This window comes from Pantherophis guttatus, chromosome 18 (genome assembly GCF_059756535.1).
Source record: "Pantherophis guttatus breed Tessera chromosome 18, ASM5975653v1, whole genome shotgun sequence".
Taxonomy (NCBI): Eukaryota; Metazoa; Chordata; class Lepidosauria; order Squamata; family Colubridae; genus Pantherophis; species Pantherophis guttatus.
The window spans coordinates 5,733,907-5,754,580 of record NC_142080.1 but is presented as its reverse complement, the minus strand read 5'-3'; the positions used below and the strand labels follow the sequence as shown (position 1 = coordinate 5,754,580).

The following is a 20,674-nucleotide window of genomic DNA, read 5'->3' as shown; positions in this document are numbered from 1 at the left end:
GTCATTTTTTTGGCCGTTTTCTGGACCATTTTCAGGTCGTTTTTGCCCTGAAAATGGCCGGAAAGTGGCCTGGTTTTTGGCCATTTTCCGGTGCTCCGGCAGCCACAAAGACCAGCTGGTTGGCGTGCCAAAAACCAGAAGAGCAGCTGGCGACAGCGCATGTGCCCACAGAGAGGGCTTTGCGTGCCACCTCTGGCACGTGTGCCATAGGTTCGCCATCATGGGTATAGGGTCTTCTGCTTGAGCAGAAGGTTGGACTAGAAGACCTCCAAGATCCCTTCCAATTCTTATTCTACTATTCTGCATCCACATGGACAGGAAATCAAAATTCAGGCACTTGGCAGCTCCATGTATTTGTGATAGTTGCAGCACCCCAGGGTCATGTGATTGCCATGTGTGACTTTTCCAACCGGCTTCCGACAAGCAGGGGCAATGGAGCAAAGCCCAATTCGCTTAATGCCCGATTCACTGAACAACCGCAGTGTACAGCCGAACAACTGTGCCAAAAAAAGGATTGTGAAATCAGACGCGAAATCACTTGAAAACTTTTGCTTTGCTTAGCGATGGAAATTCTGGTCCCCATTGCGGTTCTTAAGTCGAGGACTACCTGTACTGAAATACGCTTCCACTGTCGCAAAGAAAGAAATGCAGATGTGATCTCTCGGATCGAGAGAGGCATTGGATGGAACAGCCAACTCTAGGAGTGCTCCTCTGGAGTAACCTTCTCCTAGCTGGGGATCTGTGTCCTGAACTACCCTATTTTCCTGAAAATAAGTCCTAGCGTGATTTTTCAGGATGCTTGTAATATAAACCCGACTCCCCAAATAAGCCCCAGTTAAGATTGTCAGCCAGATGGATGCATTTAATACCGTACAGGTAAAGGTAAAGGTTTCCCTTGCACATATGTGCTAGTTGTTCCTGACTCTAGGGAGCGGTGCTCATCTCTGTTTCAAAGCCGAAGAGCCAGTGCTAACCTAACCTAATCTAAAAAGATGAGTTATTTGGAAGGCAGGGTTATTTTAGGAAGAAGCGAACAGAGAGGGATGTACAGAGCCCCCCCTCTGAGGGTGATGCGTGATGAAGAAGTGTGACATATAAATAAAATAAATTCAGAATCTGGAAAGAAAAAGAGACCAGGCAGGCATGGATCGATTTTTAAACCTCTCTTCCAAATTTCTTCTGGCCAAGCAAGGTCTCTCAACCTTGGGGACTTTAAGATGGGTGGACTTCAACTCCCAGAATCCCCTACCCAAGCATGCTTGGGTTGCCGCAGTCTCCTCTCGTCATCTACGGCGGCATTTTTTCCCAGCCTCTAAAATGGAAATAGCAGCCCCGTATCAGCTGTTGTTGTTACCGAGCAGGATTTGGGGTGGGGTATGTGTGCGAAGGGACGCGGTGGCTCAGTGGCTAAGACGGTGAGCTTGTTGATCGAAAGGTCGGCAGTTCAGTGGTTCGAATCCCTAGCGCCGCGTAATGGGGTGAGCTCCCGTTGCTTGTCCCAGCTTCTGCCAACCTAGCCGTTCGAAAGCAGGTAAAGAAGGAAGTAGAAAAATAGGGACCACTTTCTAAGACGCTGAGCTTGTTGATCGAAAGGTCGGCAGTTCAGCGGTTAGAATCCCGAGTGCCGCGTGACGGGGTGAGCTCCCGGGACTTGTCTCAGCTTCTGCCAACCTAGCAGTTCGAAAGCAGGTAAAAAATGCAAGTAGAAAAACAGGAACCCCCTTTGGTGGGAAGGGAACAGCGTTCCATGCGCCTCTGGCGTTGAGTCATGCCGGTCACGTGACCACGGAGACGGTACAATGTTCGGTACAAACCCCCGGTACAATGAAGACCTGATTCTCACCGACATCCCCATATTATTTTTTTTGTCATAGATGTGCATTAATATAGGTAATCCTCGACTTACAACAGTTCCTTGAGTGGCCTTTCAAAGTTACCACGACACTGGGGGAAAAATGTGACCCATGACCGTTTTTTTTCACACTTACGACCGTCGCAGCATTCCCCGTGATCAAAATTCAGACATTTTGGCAACCAGCTCGGATTTATGACGGGTTGCAGTGTCCCGGGGTCACGGGATCCCCTTTTGCGACCTTCTGACCAGCCAAGTCAAAAAGGGAAAAAGCCAGATTCACTTAACAACTGTGCAGCTAACTTAAGAACTGCGGGGATTCGCTTAACAACGGCGGGCAAGAAAAGTCGTAAAAATGGGGCAAAAAAACCTGACTTAACCCATCATCTCGTGGAGCCAGATTAAAATTTTTGGGCTCCGTCGCGGCCGTAAACCGAGGACTACCTGTAATCCTGGACTACTAAGGGTCTCTTCTGGATCTCAGCAGGCCATTTGGTGCCCATCTGAGGCTCATTTTGCTCAGGGTGGGCACCAAAGGAAGCGGGCAGACTTCAAAAGAAAGACCTCACCCCGCCTCTTTGGTATTCAAGTGGGCTCGAGGCCGCCACCCCCCCTTCCATCCCCTGTTTAGGCCCTGCAAGGATTCAGCCCTGCAGGGATTCAAAATCGGACGAGGGGAGCCCTTCCTGGTCCGAATGGGCTTCCCCACTCTTTGGCAATCCCACCCTTTTCCCTTATCCTGGCTTTCCAATCGCCCTCTGGCATCGGGGGGAAAAGAGGAGGGAAGAGCAGCACCTGCCCTCCCCCCCCTGCCAGCCACCGCCGCCAAAGGATGCACTTCAAAGCGAAGAAAAGAGGATGCTGAAGGCGTAGGAGGTCTCGCTTGGACCGAGCCAGCCGGCGCCGAAGCATCGGCGGCAGCAGCAGCCAGAAGCAGCAGCAGCGACGGCGTTAAAAACAGCGGTGCTGAGCACAAACCAACAGCGCTCTTGATCTCATCTGGCGTTTGTGTGTCACCGCATCCTCTCTTCCGGAGTGTGGCATGCAGACACACACACACGCTTTACACACACACACAGAGAGAGAGAGAGACAGACACACAAACACAGGCACCGAGACCTCTACGTCTCGCTGCTTTCTGCTCTCGCTGCAGGAACAATGTCTCTGGCCTAATCTCTGCCTCTCCATTTGGGGGGGTGTTTTCCTCCTTCCTTCCTCTCTCTCTTCCTCTCTCTCTCTCTCTCCCCTTTTCACATCCCAGCTTTCCCTCCTTCCCTCGCCTGCCCTGCTCTCCCTCCCTCCCACCGTGTCATCACCAATTCCCTTCTCTCCTGGTTATTTGCTTCTCGCCACTGGAATAAGCAGCTGGCTGGCGTCATAAACTTTACCAACGGGGGAGGAAAAATAAATAAATAAAGGGCTCGGTCCATCCGCTCTCAACTGGACTAATCTCCTGACCAGGTAAGGCAAGGTCAATTTTATCCCCTGGCACAGCTTTGGCAGCAAACGGGAGAGAGGCTCGGGGCACCAAGCTGGCAGCATTTGGTCAGGGTGGAGGTGGTATCGATGGGGGGGTGGAGGAGGAGATGAGCTTGCAAGCGGCTGCCTTTTACCGAGATGGCACGGATGGCTGATCGAAATAAACCGAGGAGGAGAGAAATGTTTGCTCCTGGGAATTTCTGGAGGGCATCAAACTGGCATCTGATACTTCTTTGGGGAGGGGTTGTTTTGATTTGGGGGGGAAAAATCTCGGATTGGCCTGCCGGTGGTTGAATACATCAAAGGCAGTGAGGAGATTTATATTTCTTGCGGTGTATTTTTACGGCGTCTTTACTCTCTCCCTCCCCGGGTGCCGTGCAAAAATTGTGAGGTTTTTTTGGGGGGGAGTGTGGTGGCTGTGCTGAGATGCTTGGACTTGATTCCTGTTCTTCCTCCGTGGAGAAGGGAAGGCAGGGACGGTCAGCGAAGGAAGAGGGAGTTAGTTTGGCCGGGCACATCTTTCAGGCATGAGTTCACACCTGCCCATAAGCAGAGGGTGCCATCCGTGGCTGGCAAGTCTAGCAGTGAATTTTCCTGCGCCTCTGGCACGGCCATTCCCGGGCAAGACTGGCATATGAATGCAGAGATGCTCGAGTCTGTGAAACGTAGGGAAGATGCCGTTGGCCAGCCTTGGTCAAAGGATGCTACCAATAATCTGTTTTCAGCAACAGCTTCGTTGGGTGTCAGGCTGCAAAATTTGCGCCCTTGTGTTGATATGTGTTGAGTGATATGCGGTCGTTCCTTCTCCCACGCCTCGAAAAATATGACGCCTTAAATCGGGGAGCCGAGGACGTATAACCGAGATCTGAACGGGGAATCTACGTTAATTTTTATAAAGATTCAAGCAGGGCCCTTTGCAGTCTTCCCTTCGAGCTCGTCGCGGCGAGAAGGGGGCCAAACTGATGTTACACAGTCAGTACACCAGCCGTCCCTAAATACGCTTTTGGGTGTGCAAATCTGGGTTTTTCCAAGCTCCGAGTCAGCAAGAGGATTGGCGGATTACACCGAAGGGGGGATTTTTGACACTCTGACGGGCAAATTTGGGGCAACGGGGGGGGGGGGGAAAGGGCGGGTGAGTGACCCGTTTCTCCCGACTCCAAATCCGGGGAGATTAATTTGCTTCCGAAAGGACCCACGCAGGAAAAGTGAAAGTTGGCAAAGGTTTAACGAAAGGAGATCTCGCAAAAGGGGTTAAAGGGGGAGGGGGGAGGGCGCGGAGGCAGATTATTGGATTAGCCCAGTTTTTTAATCTCGGCCTTCCATCCCTGCCACCTCCTTCCACCTACCTCCCCGCCCCCAACCCCCCGGTTTCCCCAAGAGGGCAAAGCCTCCGTTTTTAAATAAACAACTCGTCAGAATTATCACAGAATTAGCGAGAGAAAATTGTCCCGATTATGAAATGGTTGCCAACCCAACCCTCAAGGCCCGTCGAGTGGAAATAAGCCAAAAGAGATCAGAAAGGAGATGGCTTTTGATCAAGATGTTGTGTTAGCTTCACACAACCCTTCTGAGTGTCTCTCTGGCCCGTAACACATACACACCCCATCCATTTCACTGGGCCCTGTTTCTTGATTCACCCCATCCCTTGGTCCTCAACTCAAGGGTGACATTTTTAAGAAACAAGTTTTGAACTTTAGGGGTTGCTGCTTGACCGTTTTCGAGTTTTTCTCTTTTTCTTTCCTCTCTCTCTCTCATTTTCTCTGTTCTTCCCGCCCTCCAAGGAGTCGAGGTTTGGAGTTTCAGGTGGACATTATCAATATTTTTCAGCCTGGGAGGATCTGGATGGCGTCAAGGGGCAATGGGTCAGGAGGAAGAGGCTGGTGGATAAAAGTTGGCTGGCGCAGATGCTTGGCCTTGGAAGGGATGCTGGAGCGAAAGGCAAGGCTGTTTCTGGGGGAAACAGGTGGAAGCTGGCTCGAGAGTGACACGCAATGAAAGGCAAAATAAGAGAGAAGGGGAAGAAATGAGAAGTGGGAAATTCCTCCCCTCAAGAGCCCTTCAAAGATCCATTCGGGGCAAAGAGAGAGCTTTAGAAGTTCGTCAAGCGAGATATGGTGCATAAAACTTGGGCTACAATTTAGGTAAAATATGAAATCTGAAGTTGCAGATGGACACTTGCCAGTTAAACATGGGGCCCTAGTTTGGAAGTTTATAAAAACCCCAAAGGGAAACAAACAGATCTTTCTTTCCTTCCTTCCTTCCTTCCTTCCTTCCTTCCTTCCTTCCTTCCTTCCTTCCTTCCTTCTTTCCCTCCCTTCTTTCTCCTTTCTTCCTCTTTCTCCCTCCCTCCCTTCTTTCTCCTTCCTTCCTTCCTTTCCTCCCTTCTTTCTCCTTCCTTTAATTTTCTCCCTCTCCCTCCCTTCATTCTCTTTCCTTCCTTCCTCCCTTCTTTCTCCTCCCTCTCTCCCTCCCTCCCTTCCTTTCTCCTTCCCTTCCTTCTTTCTCCTTCCCTTCTTCCTTCCTCTTTCTCCCTCTCTCCCTCCTCTCTCCTTCCTTCCTTCCTTTTTCTCCCTCTCTCCCTTCTTTCTCCTTCCTTCCTCCCTTCTTTCTCCTCCCTCCCTTCCTCTTTCTCCTCCTTCCCTTCTTCCTTCTTCCTTCCTCTCTCTCTCTTTCTCCTTCCTTCCTCCCTTCTTTCTCCTCCCTCCCTTCCTCCCTCCCTTCTCTTTCTCCCTCTCTCCCTCCTCTCTCCTTCCTTCCTTCCCTTTTCTCCCTCTCTCTCCCTTCTTTCTACTTCCTTCCTTCCTCCTTCCCTTCCTTTCTCCCTCCCCTTCCTCCCTTCCTTTTTCCCTTTTTCCCTTTCTCCCTTCTTTCTCCTTCCTTCCTTCCTCTTTCTCCCTCCCTCCCTCCTTTCTTTCTCCTTCCTCCCTCCCTTCCTCTTTCTCCCCCCTTCCTTCCTCTTCCTCCCTCCCTCCCTCCCTTCTTTCTCCTTCCTTCCTTCCTTCCTTTTCTTTCTCGTCCCTTAAACTCCTCCCTAATAAAAAAGCAGGAGAATGATTTCAGAATAATTTCCCAATGTCATGTCATTTTAACCAAAAAAAAAAAAAAAAGTGAGCCGAGGCTTGCTTTTCACAATCCACATGTCCAGGTACAAACCATAAAGGTCTCGGATTTTTCAAACCAAGGTAAACCCGGCCAGCCTTGGCTGTGGCTTCCAAGTAAACACAGCAGCTAAGGAGTAAAACAGGAGGGTGGAGAATACCCGGGAGGGTTGTGCCAGGTTGTGTGTTTGTGTGTGTCTTGCTCTGCTCTTGGGTATTTCATCATCTGTCATCATCGATGGAAGGAGCAGAGGAGCAATTTTCAAGAGATTTGGTGCTGGGAGACAGTGTGTGTGTGTGTATGTAGAAACACTTAGGCATTTGTGTGTCTGTGTGTAGAAGTAGAAGGCAAGAAAGTCTGCTGGAGTTTTGTGTATGGCGTGGAGCGCCATTTAAAATCGGGTCTGGATAGTTCAACCAGAACCACTTTCTGTGGCATGGATGTAGATGCATCATTGGGGTTTAGAGAATAACAAGAGTTGGGAGGGACTTTGGAGGTCTTCTAGTCCAACCCCCTGCTTAGGCAGGAAACCCTCCACCCACTTCAGACAAATGGTTATCCAGCATCTTCTTAAAAACTTCCAGTGTTGGAGCATTCACAACTTCTGGAGGCAAGTTGTTCCACTGGTTAATTGTTCTAACTTGTCAGGAAATTTCTCCTTAGTTCTAGGTTGCTTCTCTCCTTGATTCATTTCCACCCATTGCTTCTTCTCCTGCCCTCAGGGGCTTTGGAGAGTAGCTTGACTCCCTCTTCTTTGGGGCAGCCCCTGAGATACTGGAAGACTGCTATCATGTCTCCCCTAGTCCTTATTTTCATTAAACTAGACATACCCAGTTCCTGCAACCGTTCTTCGTTCTTCATGTTTATTTCGAGGCAAGAGGATTAGAGGATTGCAGTCTAAATATTCCTTTCTTTCTTGTCCATTAGTCAATTACATATCAATGGGAATGGCCTTGGGCACATCTGTTTTTGCAGCAGGGAAAAGCAATCACTTTTGCCTGTATTATTAGTAACATCTGTATTACTGGTATTATTGCCATCCTTGTATTTTTCTGAACCGCCCAATACATTTTCTAGGCAAATATTTATAGCATCATTTGTAACTTTGATGCTTGTATGTCATTTGGTTTTCGTTGTTTTTTTTTTTTAATGGGAGAGGGTCTCTGCCTCAGATATAGAAACATCCAGAAAAGAAATCAAAGAAAAGAAGCCTCTCTACTGAGTTTTATATCATGAAACTGCTAAAATTCCCAACTCAAGAATTTAAACTGCTTTATGTACCGGTGGTTTTTCAATCTTGGCCATTTTAAGATGGGTGGACTTCAACTCCCAGAATTTCCAAGCCAGCAGGCTTTAGGTATGGGGACTTCAACTCCCAGAATTCCCCAGCCAGTAGGCTTTAGGTATGGGGACTTCAACTCCCAGAATTCCTCAGCAGCACGTTACTTGGGGAATTCTGAGAATTGAGATCCACACACATCTTAACATGACCAAGGTTGAGAAACTATACAAACTTCCAACGGATGATGTGCTTTCTGAACGGGCCCAGAGAATATCTGAACCCCGTGCACTCAAATCACATGGATGAGCAGAAAAAAAATTCAATTCTTTCTTTCTCTTTCAAGAGCATTTAAGGCAAAATGCAATTCTGGTCATCCATAAACCAAAGAAAAAGACAAGAGACTAGACCAGACTAGAAATAGGGATAGAGAATAGAATAGAATAGAATAGAATAGAATAGAATAGAATAGAATAGAATAGAATAGAATAGAATAGAATGGATGGGATGGGATGGGATGGGATGGGATGGGATAGGATAGGATTTAGAATGGAATGGAATAGAATAGAAGAATAGAATAGAATAGAATAGAATAGAATAGAATAGAATAGAATAGAATAGAATAGAATAGAATAGAATAGAATAGAATAGAATAGAATAGAATAGAATAGAATAGAATAACAGAGTTGGAAGGGAGCTTGGAGGTCTTCTAGTCCAACCCCCTGCTTAGGCAGGAAACCCTATATCAGGGGTCTGTAACCTTAAACACTCAAAAGAGCCATTTGGACCCGTTTCCCACAGAAAAGAAAACACCGGGAGCCACAAAAATCCTTCCCGTGCCTGATTATTTCTTGAGCGGCCACAAAACTAGCATATGTAGTCGAATTAAACGTTCTGTTTTCTTCTGAAACTTTTCCTTTCTTGGATTTATCCATGGTTGGCCTACCGGGGGTTGAAAAGCTCAAGAAATCGCGTGCCGGTGGGTGTCACACATTGGCGGTGGTAACGCATATTTTGAGTGACAGGGAGCCGCAGCAGAGGGGTGAAAGAGCCACATGCGGCTCCAGAGCCCCAGGTTGCTGACCCCTGCCCTACACCATTTCAGACAAATGGTTGTCCAATCTCTTTTTAAAAACTTCCAGAGCTGGAAAATGGCTGCCATAAATGAGGAGTAGAGTATTTGGGCTAGATGCGTTATAACCCTAAGCTATGCCGATCAAGAGACCGAGACGGGGCAAAGGAATATGGGCCCTGTTGTCTTTTATGCAGCCTTGGCAGAGAAGGCAGTAATCTTCGGGGTTGCACAAAGATCTTAGATTAATCCCTCAGAATAGGTGCCAACGGCTTGTCCCGTTTCCCTTCTGCGCTGTTCCTCCCATCTCTGCACCACGCCAGGTTTGGAAAAAGAGAAAAAAATTTTCCTCCTTGACTTAAAACAGTTCATTTAGTGACCGATCAAAGTTACAACGGCACTGTAAAAAGGTGACTTATGACCCTTTTTGGCGCTTACGACGGTCGCAGCGTCCCCAGGGTCACGTGATCAAAAGTCAGACGCCTGGCAACGGGCTCGCATTTATGACGGTCCCCTTTTTGGCGACCGCCTGACAAGCAAAGTCAATGGGGAAGACGGATTCACTTAACAACCGTGTGACTAACCGAACAACTGCGACGATTCACTTAACAACGGTGGCGGGAAGGTCGTCAAACGGGGGCAAAGCTCACTGAACAACTGCCTCGCTTAGCAACGGAAATCGGGGGCTCCGTTGTGGTCGAACGTCGAGGACTAGCTGTAGCTGCAGAATTTGGGATCCACCCCGGCCGGATGCTGAAAGGCAGCCTTTTCTGGCAAAGTCTCGCCGGGGGAAACTCCTGATGCTAAGAGGGAACTGGGAAGGCCACCTCAACCACAGCCTTGAGGCCTCTTAAGGAACCTCCTTGGTTAAGAGCAGTCTACCTGTGCCTAGGCAATAATGCAAGGAGCTTCCTTTCTGCAAAGCCTTGCCAGCTGAATGGCGGATCCCAACCGATTTCCAGCCTGACCTTTATTCCCACCCTCTGGAAAGATTACGGGAAGCGGGCGGGGTGGGGGTGGGCGTCAGGCATTTCTGCCCCACAAATCAAACGGAGGAGAACTTGCCGCTAAACTCGATCACTGCAACTCGGTGGGCTCCCTTCCCTGTGTGATTAACTGACGAAAGCCAGGATAATCCGCTTATTAAACCGATTCAGGCTTGCAGGCGCACTTGATGTGCAGGCTGCTAATCTGGCACGGCTTGAGCAACGGCCCATCCGGCATCCAGAGACATTTGGCCGACTCTGAGTGGAGGCCGGGAGGACTTTTAGCCTGTTTTTCCTCTCCTCTCCTCCCCTCTTAATGCACGCTGGATGGGGGATTCTGGGAGTGGAAGTCCACCCCGCTTAAAGGAGGCTGGCTGGGGGATTCTGGGAGTGGAAGTCCACCCCTCTTAAAGGAGGCTGGATGGGGGATTCTGGGAGTGGAAGTCCACCCCTCTTAAAGGATGCTGGATGGGGGATTCTGGGAGTGGAAGTCCACCCCTCTTAAAGGATGCTGGATGGGGGATTCTGGGAGTGGAAGTCCACCCCTCTTAAAGGATGCTGGATGGGGGATTCTGGGAGTGGAAGTCCACCCCGCTTAAAGGAGGCTGGATGGGGGATTCTGGGAGTGGAAGTCCACCCCTCTTAAAGGAGGCTGGATGGGGGATTCTGGGAGTGGAAGTCCACCCCTCTTAAAGGAGGCTGGATGGGGGATTCTGGGAGTGGAAGTCCACCCCTCTTAAAGGATGCTGGCTGGGGGATTCTGGGAGTGGAAGTCCACCCCTCTTAAAGGATGCTGGCTGGGGGATTCTGGGAGTGGAAGTCCACCCCACTTAAAGGATGCTGGCTGGGGGATTCTGGGAGTGGAAGTCCACCCCTCTTAAAGGAGGCTGGATGGGGGATTCTGGGAGTGGAAGTCCACCCCGCTTAAAGGATGCTGGCTGGGGGATTCTGGGAGTGGAAGTCCACCCCTCTTAAAGGAGGCTGGATGGGGGATTCTGGGAGTGGAAGTCCACCCCGCTTAAAGGATGCTGGCTGGGGGATTCTGGGAGTGGAAGTCCACCCCACTTAAAGGATGCTGGCTGGGGGATTCTGGGAGTGGAAGTCCACCCCGCTTAAAGGATGCTGGCTGGGGGATTCTGGGAGTGGAAGTCCACCCCGCTTAAAGGATGCTGGCTGGGGGATTCTGGGAGTGGAAGTCCACCCCGCTTAAAGGATGCTGGCTGGGGGATTCTGGGAGTGGAAGTCCACCCCTCTTAAAGGAGGCTGGATGGGGGATTCTGGGAGTGGAAGTCCACCCCGCTTAAAGGATGCTGGCTGGGGGATTCTGGGAGTGGAAGTCCACCCCACTTAAAGGATGCTGGCTGGGGGATTCTGGGAGTGGAAGTCCACCCATCTTAAAGGAGGCTGGCTGGGGGATTCTGGGAGTTGAAGTCCAGCCATCAGGTTTCTGGTAATTTGCACTATTGATGGAAGGCAACCCTGGTGTTCTCAGCCAGGAGCTTGCTTCCTGTGGGAGGGGGCTTGCATTTGAGCTTCTCCAGAGCCTTGTGGGGAAGGGGGGCTGCCAAAGTACCCACTCTCCCAAGCAGGGATGAGCAATGGGGGAGAAACGCGGGGGGGATCCATCGTTCAAAACCCACCAGAGGCATCCTGGCATGTTGGACAGGGAATCCAAATAGCCAGGACAGCTGTGGTCGGCCACAAAAAGCAAGGAAGTCCATGCACGGGCGGGGGGTCTCTTATTTCAGTCCTCCCCTCCTTCCTAATCTGGAGTCAATCCTGCCAGCATCTTGCGCTGGGCGGGGGAGGGGGGCTCGTCTCTCCAACCGAGCAAAAGCAGAACGGAGGAGCGAAAAAGGGCCGCAGGGGGGAGCTTGCAAGCGAGGGATCGGAGAGTGTTTACTTCTGTTCCTTCCACCGTTGGGAGTTTGCAGCTGATGTAATGGCCGGGTGGGTTGGCATCAGGCCCTGGGTGAGGCTGCGGTCCCACTTCTGCTGCGGTGGGACCCTGGACAGAAAGCGGGAGGGGAGGGGAGAGAGTCTCCTTGCCCCCAACTCCCAGCCCTTCCACCCCTCTGGCACAGCCTGGGTACTTGGTAAATGGTGCCCGGCCTCCCATACAGGGCAAGCCATACAGGGGGAGAGGGCCAGAAGGTCTTGGGGGCTGGGGCCTCATTTTGCATGCCAGAGAAGGGGATTGATTTTATTTTTTTAAAGAAAACCCTTCTCTTTCTCTCTGAGAATAGTCAACTTGAGTGAAAATGGAGTGGCAATCAGAGAGGAGGAGAGGCGAACGTGAATTACCATTTTGCTCAATGCAAAATCCTTCATGGAAATCGCCACCGGAAGGTGCTGTGATTTGCTGCTGGTTAAGATTAAAATAAAACAATTAAAAATGCCAAAAGATTCACCACTGGCCAATCCTGAAGCTCTTAGCACTTTGAGAGCACATGGGATCTCCAGGTCCAGGAATAGTCTACCTCCAGGTGACAGGGAAACCGGGGTCTTTCTTATCATCAAGTCTAGTCCTCAAGATAAGCCGTTGCTTGCTCACCTGGCAGTTTTAGCAATGATGGGGGCGGAGGGGCGGGGAGGATGACTGCAGATTCGAACTTGCCTCAAATTTAATGTGGTTTGGTTCAGCAAACCAAGAGCAAATGCCACCCACATGGCTAAGGCCAGAGTCACTTTCAACAGTGAGATGGGAGACATATAAATAAGATATAGATGGATGGATGGATGGATGGATGGATGGATGGATGGATGGATGGATGGAGGGAAGGAAGGAAGGGAGAAGGGAAGAGGAAGGAAACAATAGATAGATAGATAGATAGATAGATAGATAGATAGATAGATAGATAGCTGTAAGGGAGGGAGGGAGGGAAGAGAGAAGAGGGAAGGAAGGAGGAAGGGAGAAAGGAAACGATAGATAGATAGATAGACAGACAGACAGACAGACAGACAGACAGATAGATGCAAGAGAGGGAGGGAAGAAGGAAGGAAGGAGAGAAGAGGGAAGGAAGGAGGAAGGAAACAATAGATAGGTAGATAGATAGATAGATAGATAGATAGATAGATAGATAGATAGATGCAAGAGAGGGAGGGAGGAAGGAAGGAAGGAGAGAAGAGAGAAGGAAGGAGGAAGGAAACAATAGATAGATAGATAGATAGATAGATAGATAGATAGATAGATAGATAGATAGATAGATAGATGCAAGAGAGGGAGGGAAGAAGGAAGGAAGGAGAGAAGAGAGAAGGAAGGAGGAAGGAAACAATAGATAGATAGATAGATAGATAGATAGATAGATAGATAGATAGATAGATAGATAGATAGATAGATAGATGGATGGATGGATGGACGGATGCAAGAGAGGGAGGGAGGGAGGAAGGAGAGAAGAGGGAAGGAAGAAGGAAACAATAGATAGATACTGTAGATAGGTAGGTAGGTAGGCAGGCAGGCAGGCAAGCAGGCAGGCAGACAGACACCCCAAAGGCATGAGTTTTACAAATAAGCATCACTCTTACATCCCCTCTGATCTGATGGGGCTGCTCTGGGGCACACGTGTCAAAACTGCCTTTGTTTCATTTGCCCTCCCATCCTGGGCTAACCCAGGCAATTGTGGCTGAGCCAAGAAGCCACGGTTAAGAGAAGCCCAGCCTGGCGGGATGAGCGAATTCAGTTTAATTGGCCACCTAGTTTCCGGCTCTCAGCTCAAGACAGGCAGCGTGTCCATCATCTCATTCTCGGCATGTCGAACCCCCCCAACCGGGCTTCTCCGGTTCGCCTCTGAGCCCCGTTTTCTGTTTTTGTGGTCCCCGTCCTCCCGCCTCCTCCCCGTTGGCACGCCGGGCAGAGCCCCTCTTCCAGCTACCTGCCAAGAACTGCCAGGGACCTGCCGTCTGCTGACACCGACTGCAATTTGCGGCTAATAAATCAGGTGGCGAGATTTGCAAGATCAAATAATCCTAATAACATTTGCATAATGTGCGCACTTTGCATAAATTGGCACGTCAAAGCGTGAGCCCCGGCCCTCCCCGAGCTCCAGAACGATGATCATTACTGTTAGGGAGAAAGACAAGCAGGAAGAAAAAGGCCCAGGCTGGGCAGCAGTGCCAGGGAGAAAAGGGCTGCCAGAGAAGGAGGGGAGCGGAGGGGAGGCGTCCCAAAGCGAATGTCGCTGATAATGGGGACGGCTTCTGGGGGGGGTGGGGGGCAGGCCAATGCCCGCAGCTGCGGTTCTAGTTTTTCCAACGTAAGCTTTTTGTGCGTGTCCCATTTCGCCAATTTTTGGATGGTGGAGGAAGGGTGAATTGGTGATTTTTCAGCCTGGGCTAGTTTGAGATGGGTGGACTTCAACTCCCAGAATTCCCCAGCCAGAAGGTTTTAAGACAGGAGGACTTCAACTCCCAGAATTCCCCAGCCAGAAGGTTTTAAGACAGGAGGACTTCAACTCCCAGAATTCCCCACCCGGAAGGCTTTAAGACAGGCGGACTTCAACTCCCAGAATTCCCCAGCCGAAAGGCTTTAAGACAGGCGGACTTCAACTCCCAGAATTCCCCAGCCGGAAGGTTTTAAGACAGGCGGACTTCAACTCCCAGAATTCCCCAGCCGGAAGGCTTTAAGACAGGCGGACTTCAACTCCCAGAATTCCCCACCCGGAAGGCTTTAAGACAGGCGGACTTCAACTCCCAGAATTCCCCAGCCGGAAGGTTTTAAGACAGGAGGACTTCAACTCCCAGAATTCCCCAGCCGGCATGGTTTAAAATGGGGGGACTTTAACCAAGGCAAGCAAAGTCAATGGGGAAGTCAGATTTACTTAACAACCGTGTTAATAAGTGTGGCAAGTGAGGTTGTAAAATGGGGCAAAACCCACTTAACAGCTGTCTTGCTTAGCAACAGAAATTTTGGGCTCAATTGTGGTCATACGTTGAGGACTACCTGTTCCCCTTCCTTTCTTCCTTCCTTCCTGTCCCGTCCCGTCCCGTCCCGTCCCGTCCCGTCCCGTCCCGTCCCGTCCTGTCCTGTTTTCTGTTCTGTTCTAACAGAGGCAAGATCAAAAGCAAATCCATTTAGCCTGGCTGGCTTCCTGGATTGTGCTCTCTCTTCCTTCCTTCCTTCCTTCCTTCCTTCCTTTCCTTCCTTCCTTCCTGTTCCGTTCTGCTTTTTGTTCTGTTCTAGCAGAAGCAAGATCAGAAGCAAAACTATGTAGCCTTGCTGGCTTCCTGCATTGTGCAATTCATAAATTCCTGGATGCCCAGTTCCTGCTCTCATTTAGTCCCGAGATCCATACAAACCTTCATTAAAACTGCAACTCCCCGTTCTCCAGGCTCACAATTCATTTCTTCACTTACGGATTTAATTGCTTATTAGGCTGGCAACTTGATTAAAGGAACTTTCCCCCTGTTGTGCGTGGGAGTTCTAAGCCTGCAAGAGGCATTTGTTTAGGGTTTTTTTTATTATTATTATTATTATTTTCCTGATCGGATCGGCATCTGAGCAAAAAAAAATCAGGATTTCTGACTCAGTTCCTTTTTTTTCAAAAACGTGTCAGTCTTTTTTTTAAAAAAAGAGGCAGCGTTGAGTTGGGGTTGGCCTTATAAATCGGCATTATAAATAAATAAATTATTGATTCCCCTGGAGTGGGGTGGGAATGGGGATTTTGCAGCATCCTTCCCCAGGAGTGGGGTGGGAATGGAGATTTTGCAGTATTTATTATAAATAAAGAAGCGCGCTGCAAATTAAAAAAACGGGGGGGACACAAAAAAAAAGTAAGCCGCCGGATTTCTGTAAGGCTGCAAATGTATTTATTCATTTCGCGGGTGGCTTTTACTGTTTTAATATTGTTTTTAATGGGTTTTTTTTTTTTAGAATTTTTAAGCCGTCCGGAGTCATTTGGTAAGAGTTGGGCGACTATAGAGATTAAATAAAGTGAAATAAAATAAATAATAACATTAATAACGGCGATCCTTGACTTGATTCAGAAACTGTCTATTGGTTTTTGACTTCTTGTTCTGTTATTAGTTATGTGTCGCCTTGTTTCCTTAAACCCCTCCCTCAGGTAAATCTATTTTTGGGGTTTTACCTGGGCAGAACTGGATACAGGTAATCCTCGACTTAGGTCACCAGTTTCCTTAGTGACCATTCCAATTTACGGCACTGAAAAAAGCAACTCGGGATCGGGTTTTTTCACACTTACGACCATTGCAACATTCCCACGGCAAAACATTTGGACCTTTGGACAGCTTGGTTCACATTTATGATGGTTGCAGCGTCTTGGGGTCCTTCTGTGATCCCCTTTGGCTGACAAGCAAAGTCAACAGGGAAGAATTCACTTAACGACCGCATTTGTAACTTCCCAACGGCAGTGATTCGCTTCAACAACGGTGGCAAAAAAATGCCTCTTTTTTTTTGGGGTGGTAAAATGATGGTAAAATGGGGCAAAAAATTCACTTGACCGATGTTTCGCTTGAGCAACAACAATTCGGGGCTCAATTGTGGTCGTACATCGAGGACTGTCTGTATTTTTTTTTAAAAAAGCAGTTGGGGGTGGGGCCGTAATTTTTTTCCAGGTTCCTCTGTTTTTAACTCACATGGTTTGCTTCAGGAAGAAAAAAAAAGCGCTACCTTGAAACAAAGAACGAATTTTTTTTTATCCTCCTCGAGTCATCACACATTTGGCCTCGTACCAAAATCGCCTTTTTTGAGAGCGAAAAGTTGTTTTCCTTCCTCGGTTGCTTATTGTAGCTTCCGACACTATCACACTTGGCTCTTTTGTGCCACTTTTCCGTGATCGTAGACGAGGGGAGAGAGGGAGACAAGAGGGACCTGTCAAAAAGGGCTTATTTTGGCATTTCCGCCCCCTCCACTCTTAAAAAAAGAAGAAAAAAAAAGGAGAGAGAAAAAAAAAACCCAGCCAAGATGGGAAAGAGAGATTTGCTGGCTGATGTCTTTGATTGTACTGTTAAAATGAGAGTCCCGTGAGATCATCCAGACCAGGGGTGAAATCCAGCAGGTTCTGACAGGTTCTGGAGAACTGGTAGCGGAAATTTTGAATAGTTTGGAGAACCGGCAAATACCACCTCTGGATGGTCCCAGTGGGGTGGGAATGGAGATTTTGCAATATCCTTCCCTCAGGAGTGGGGTGGGAATGGAGATTTTGCAGTATCCTTCCTCAGGAGTGGGGTGGGAATGGAGATTTTGCAGTACCCTTCCCCAGGAGGGGGGTGGGAATGCAGATTTTGCAGTATGGAGCATTGTGGGTACGCCAATTGTGGCATTGCGGGTGTACAGATAGTTCTTGGTTTACAACTGTTCATTTAGTGTCTGTTCAAAATCACGATGACACTGAAAGAAGTGATTTACGACCGTTTTTCATACTTACGACCGTTGTAGCATCCCCATGTTCCCATGACTTATATTCAGATGCTTGACAACTGACTCATATTTATGACTGTCGCAGTGTCCCGGGGTCACGTCATCCCCTTTTGTGACCTTCTCACCAGCCAAATCAATGGGGGGAGGCAGATTCACTTAACAAGGGGGTTTCTAACTTATCCACGGAAGCAACAACTCAGGCCAGAAAAGTTGCAAAATGGGGCAAAAAACCCCTTACTTAACCCATGTCCTGTTGTGGCCCGTAGACGGCCTGTGGGGCTGGTGGCTGATTCGAACAGCGAGGAGGCTGGTGTGGTGCTGCGCCAGCAGCCTGTGCAGCTGGCACTCAAGTCGGACAGTGAGGAGGCTGGGGAAGATGTGGTGCCAGAGGCAGGGATTCAGCCAGAACCTCCAGAAGCTCCCATAAGTGAAGAGGAAGAAGAGGAGGAGCCTCTTCTCGATGCATGGGCGCGCAGAGCTGCCAAAAGGCAAAAGGCAGGAGGAGGTCTCCTCGAGAGTAAGGCTTGGGGCTAATTGGCCTCTCCCTTAGCCTATTTAAGGAGGAACGCCGACTGAAGCAATTTGCAGGGAACAACTTCATTCGCTCTCCTTCATGCCTTGATCTTAGTTCTCTGCAAATTGCTTCTGGGCTTTCTGCCAACCCTAGTAAGATTAAGATTATTTATTCTTTGGATTCTTGTAGGCTGTTAAGAAAGTTAATTAACAGCCTTTGTTTGAAAAAAAAACTGATTTAATTTAGTAAACTAATGTTTGTACAGACTTTGTGTGTGCTGCGTTCTTTGGAGTCGGTAGCTGGGGCAGAACAGTCCCGTTGAGCCATGTAAATTTTGGGCTCCGTTGTGGCCGTAAGTCGAGGACTAAGCAATGGAAATTTTTGATCTCAATTGTCTCGGTCGTGAAGTCGAGGACTGCCCTGTGCTGACTGGGGCATGATGGGAGTTCAAGGCAGCTTGGAAAAAACCATATTTGGATGGCAGATCTGAATGATAACGGTGTCGGCGTACAGAACTGCACTGTTAACGCAAAGGTTTTTTTGTAATTTTCTAAACGCACTGCAGAAATATAGGATACCGAGAGCGGAGTGCAAATTAGCTTCTTTGACACTGTGGGTTTTTTTCCGGGCCCTTCGCCATGGCCGGGGGCTGCGATAAGGAAAGAAAGAAAGAAAGGGAGGGGGAAAAAAAGGAAAAAGAAGAAAAAAAGACCTATTGGAAATCAATACTGGGAATTATTACAAAGATCGTGGGGCATTCTCTACCGCAGCCAGCAACGTGTTGCTTATTGGGTTTGTTAAAAGATAACACACACGTTGTGCGTGTTGGGAATTTAATAACAGCTGCTGGAATATGTATAACAAAAGAACAAAACAAAACACGAGAGGAGCTAGAAGCTCTTCGGTGAGAGGAATGGCTGTAAAGATCTGAGTAAATAGCATTTAGGAGCAAGGCGTTGGTTTAAATGGGTTTGGGAATCTTTTCACCGACGCTTCTGGCTTATCGTTGGGAATTTATCTCGTAATTGGACACAGCAGAATACAACTTTTGCCTTTGTGGCTGCATTGATGTTCACGGCTCTGGCTTTTCGGATACTTTTGACTGTGATCTTGCTTTAATATTAGACCCTCTGGGAGTTTAAACAGATTATGGGGAATATTATTGGAAAACCAATTCAGCTAACAACTGGACGGATAAACGAGAGTTAGCACTCTCTTCAGGAGTAAGCCTATCTCTGGATATCGGTGGCTGGGGAGAGGAATAAGGGGAGAAGGGTATATGGCTTTAGGCTTTCATTCTGAAGGCATCTGGTTGCTTGGTTGCCACATCTGGAAACATGGGCTATAATCACTCCAAAGCATCTGGAACAGTGTTTTCTCAAACATGGCCACTTGAAGATGGGTGAACTTCAACTCCCAAAATTCTCCAGACAGCAGGCAGCCTGGGGATTTGGAGCGTTGAACATCACCCTTCTTCAGTTCTGAGAGTCGAGGTTCACTCATCTTCAATTCTGGGAGGTGAGGTCCATCCATCTTCAATTCTGAGAGTTGAGGTTCATCCATCTTCAATTCTGAGAGTTGAGGTCTAATCTTCAATTCTGGGAGTTGCAGTCCATCCATCTTCAATTCTGGGAGTTGCGGTCCATCCATCTTCAATTCTGGGACTTGAGGTCCATCCATCTTCAATTCTGAGAGTTGAGGTCTAATCTTCAATTCTGAGAGTTGAGGTTCATCCATCTTCAATTCTGAGAGTTGAGGTCCATCCATCTTCAATTCTTTGAGTTGAGGTCCATCCATCTTCAATTCTGAGAGTTGATGTCTAATCTTCAATTCTGGGAGTTGCGGTCCATCCATCTTCAATTCTGGGACTTGAGGTCCATCCATCTTCAATTCTGAGAGTTGACGTCTAATTTTCAATTCTGGGAGTTGCAGTCCATCCATCTTCAATTCTGGGAGTTGACGTCTACCCATCTTCACAATCACTCATCTTCCAATCCACCCATCATCCTGTCCACCTTGGCCAAGGTGGAGAAACCCTGATCTAATGGATGCCTTGTTTCCACATGCTGACCTTGGTTAGTTTTTTTGGGTGACTGAGTGAAGTTGTGCTAATCCAACCCTTTATGGATTAATTTATGTTTCGGTTTATTCTGTGAATGGAGCAAAGCAGCAGATTCAGGAGCTGGTTGGGGAATTCTGGGTGTTGAAATCCACCTACTGTATCTTCAATCAACCAAAGGTGGAGAAAGACTGATCTGGAAGATGCCAGACTGTGGAAACTGCCTGAAGTTGGGTCTTCTGAATGACGCCAAGGACTTTTATGTGCATCTTCTGAAGATCAGAATGGGAGAGTGGACAGATGAAAGGAAAATGTACAGCACTGTTGTTGGAGAGAAGTCGTCTCCCAAGAGGGCAAGATCTGACTGACTCCCTCTGAATGCCTTGGAGCCTTATCTGCTCTTCCCCAGGCAAATCTGCCAGTCTGGGAAGATTCCTGTGAAATAGGCAGAAAACAATAAAGTAGCTACTCTGAACTCTTCATGCTTCTGTCTGGTTGCTTGCGCTCTGACAAACATGTATCAGTTGTAAGGAATTGGATGCAGACGAGATGGAAGTGAGGAAGGGAAGGTATCTTCTCAGCAGATCTCTCTCCTTACGTGATCCCCAGGGGGAAAGATTTCTTTGGAGAACCTCTTAGCCACTTGCTACCAATCTGTGGTTTGCAAGCCTCCCATTCAGTGGCGGGATCCTGCCGCCGGTTCGGTGATTGTGTGTTTCACGCGTGCCCGCGTGTGACATGAGGTGCACGCGTGCAGTTTTGACAAAACTAAACTTGCACGTTACTTCTAGGGATTAACACGGCTGAGCCGTGGCAATCTGCTCTGCCACGTGAATCAGCTGAGAGGATAAAGGTAAGTAAAGCATGCAGGGGCTTGCACCTGATCGTCAGAGCAAACCGGTTCGCTCCCAGCTGATTGTCGGGAGCTACCGGTACGCCCGAATCGATCCGAACCGGCT

General features: G+C 48.6%; 2 protein-coding genes across 10 annotated transcripts in view; one reads left to right on the top strand and one right to left on the bottom strand.

The window, feature by feature from the left end:
• The window catches only part of MACROD1 (mono-ADP ribosylhydrolase 1), a 257,629-nt gene that overhangs the window by 81,738 nt on the left and 155,217 nt on the right, over window positions 1-20,674 (bottom strand). The window lies entirely within an intron of this gene.
• Window positions 2,478-20,674, top strand: part of FLRT1 (fibronectin leucine rich transmembrane protein 1) — a 120,223-nt gene continuing 102,026 nt past the window's right edge. Inside the window, exon 1 of one of the 2 annotated variants that reach the window (XM_087880861.1) lies at window positions 2,478-3,313. The gene's annotated coding sequence lies outside the window, so the exon portion shown is untranslated. The remainder of the gene's footprint in view (window positions 3,314-20,674) is intronic. The other variant, XM_087880862.1, reaches the window with a different exon arrangement.